The 2,622-nt window shown below is 39.5% G+C and overlaps 1 pseudogene; it reads left to right on the plus strand.

Annotated features, from left to right (window-relative positions):
- Nucleotides 1-217: 217 nt before the first annotated feature.
- LOC108741747 lies at nucleotides 218-1,610 on the plus strand (annotated as a pseudogene).
- Nucleotides 1,611-2,622: the final 1,012 nt, after the last annotated feature.

The following is a 2,622-nucleotide window of genomic DNA, read 5'->3' on the forward strand; positions in this document are numbered from 1 at the left end:
TTTTAGACTAGCAAAAATTATTTAATGTTATATTGTTTTTAACAAAAATAACATTTTAATATAATAGTTCGCTGATTTGTAATGACAAATTAATAAAATCTTACCGCCATTTCTTTTCATATTAATAAAAGTATTTTTCTGTTAAAATCAAGACGCTTAAATTCTAAAATTAACAAAATATTTCAAATAGGCATTCATTGCTTACGCTAGGTTAGACTTCAAAATACCTCTGAAACTGAATATGTTCTCAGAGCTGAGTAATTGAAATAAGTATTTTTTTGAATTCCATAAAGTTCAGTGACAGTTGTTTAATATACTTTTGTGAATTTTTGTGAAGTTATAAAATGCATTTGGGTTTATAGTGAAAATTTTCGTTAGCAACCTTTCACAATAATTACTGTTATTTGAAAAAAAAAGAGAAAAAAGTGTTTGCAATGAGCAGACACGAAGGTGTAAGCTGCGATTCCTGTCAAAAGGGTAACTTCAAAGGAAAACGTTACAAATGTTTGATTTGCTATGATTACGACTTGTGTTCAGCTTGTTACGAAGCGGGTGCAACAAATACAAGGCATAACGCAGATCATCCTATGCAGTGTATCCTTACCAGGGCTGATTATGAATTGTATTATGGAGGAGAAGCCTTAACTTATATCGATCAGCCTCAATCCTACACATGCCCGTTCTGCTCGCGTATGGGATTCACCGACGCAACTCTTCAAGATCATGTCATTTCTGAACACAATGAAACTTCCTTCGAGGTAATATGTCCAGTTTGTGCAGCAACTCCTGACGGCGATCCCAATGTTATGGTGGACGATTTCTCACGACATTTGACATTAGAACACCGAAGTGGATCGAGAGATCTCATATCATTCCTGGATGAGCCTTTGGGGAGAGCACACAGTGCTCACAACATCCGACGCGTTCCACAACATCTTGGTGGTGGTGGTGGAGGTGGAAGAGGTTCTCAGTCATCAAGACCAAGGCGTTCAAATATGCACTACAGCGTGTTTAGTTCTGCAGGTTTGACATCTCTCTCTTCAACAGCTAGGGAAACTGTAGATCCCATTGCAGAACTGCTTTCGCAGCTGTCTGGGGTCCATAGATCTGCCAGTAACACGAATTCTAGTGCTCCACCTCAGCTCCACCAAATGCAAATGCAGCTCCAAGTGGAGCGCCAACAGGTTAATGTAACCAGACACTTGGACCGTTTGCCGAGACGTCAAAAACACAATCCAAACGCTTTAAGCGACGACACTTCCACAAGCGGCGCATTCCTACCAGCAAATATGCTTTTGAATCAGACGCCATCATCAGCTTTTAGCAATCCGGCTGCGGTAAAAAAATCTTCCAAGGCAGGCCTTCTACTGTCTGGAGCGTTGGAAGAATTGTCTAAAAATCCAAACCAGGGTAACGAACGAATGGAGCGAGGCTTGTACCTTCACGACCTGTTCATGTCTTTGATGAAAGAGAACAAGACGGATGACCAAGGGGAAAAGGATGTGGTGTCTAATCCAAATGATACGTCTGTGAAAAAAAGCAAAGCTCTTTTGCAACGCATTCTGGAGACTGAAGTCCATTCGGGATGTAATAATTTTAATTCGAATTAATATTGAAAGCTATTTATATCAGTTATAAAATGATCGATTGATTCTGTATTTAATTGTTTCCAAATGTGTTAATTTGTCTTTGTTGAATAAACAAACGAAATTCGTTCCTATTTGAATAAAATAATTCGAAGTGGTCTGCATTCTGTCGAAACTGCCAGACGCGGATCGCGATTTCGATCTTTTTGGATCTCATCGACGCACCGCAGGCAACGCCGACAGAACACAGACCAACTTTTACCTGCTGTTTTAACAGTGCGTTTTATAAAATACCACAAATGGCGCAGTAAACGCCATCTGTAGCACGATGCTACATTTTAGGATTACGTATGCTCCAACAAGGTCCACTTGTGTGGATATCTACTTGCTGAAAACGAATCCCGGCGTAGCCAACCTCAAACAGCAGGTAAAAGTTGGTCTGTGTTCTGTCGGAGCTGCCTGCGACGCGCTGATGAGATCCAAAAAGATCGAAATCGCGATCCGCGTCTGGCAGTTTCGACAGAATACAGACCACTTCTAATTATTTTATTCGATTAAGCTAACGTGCCTATCACGTTGAGGTTGGCTACTCCGGGATTCGTTTTCAGCAAGTAGATATCTACACAAGTGGACCTTGTTGGAGCATACGTAATCCTAAAATGTAGCATCGTGCTACAGATGGCGTTTACTACGCCATTTGTAGTATTTTCTAAATCGTTCCTATTTGGTTTGCTTGTTTTGCTTTCGTTGTTTCTAATTATCCTTAATTATTGAATTCTCTTTGTTATTAATTTTCATTTTGAATCCTCACGTTACTGAACGTTTACGCCGGACTACAAGTTGCTTAATATCTTCACAAGTCCAAACTCTTTCACTTTTAGGATTTATTTATTAGTCTTGGTATGCAGGTACTAGCACGACTCATGAGCTGGAATTCCAGTTATAGTACTGTTTGTAAACGAATGTTTATTACTAGCATCTGCTGGGATGATTCTTGCAGCCAAAATAAGAACAGAAGGAAACTTACTGATATAAA

The sequence above is a fragment of the Agrilus planipennis genome, unplaced genomic scaffold (genome assembly GCF_000699045.2).
Source record: "Agrilus planipennis isolate EAB-ADULT unplaced genomic scaffold, Apla_2.0 scaffold16, whole genome shotgun sequence".
Taxonomy (NCBI): Eukaryota; Metazoa; Arthropoda; class Insecta; order Coleoptera; family Buprestidae; genus Agrilus; species Agrilus planipennis.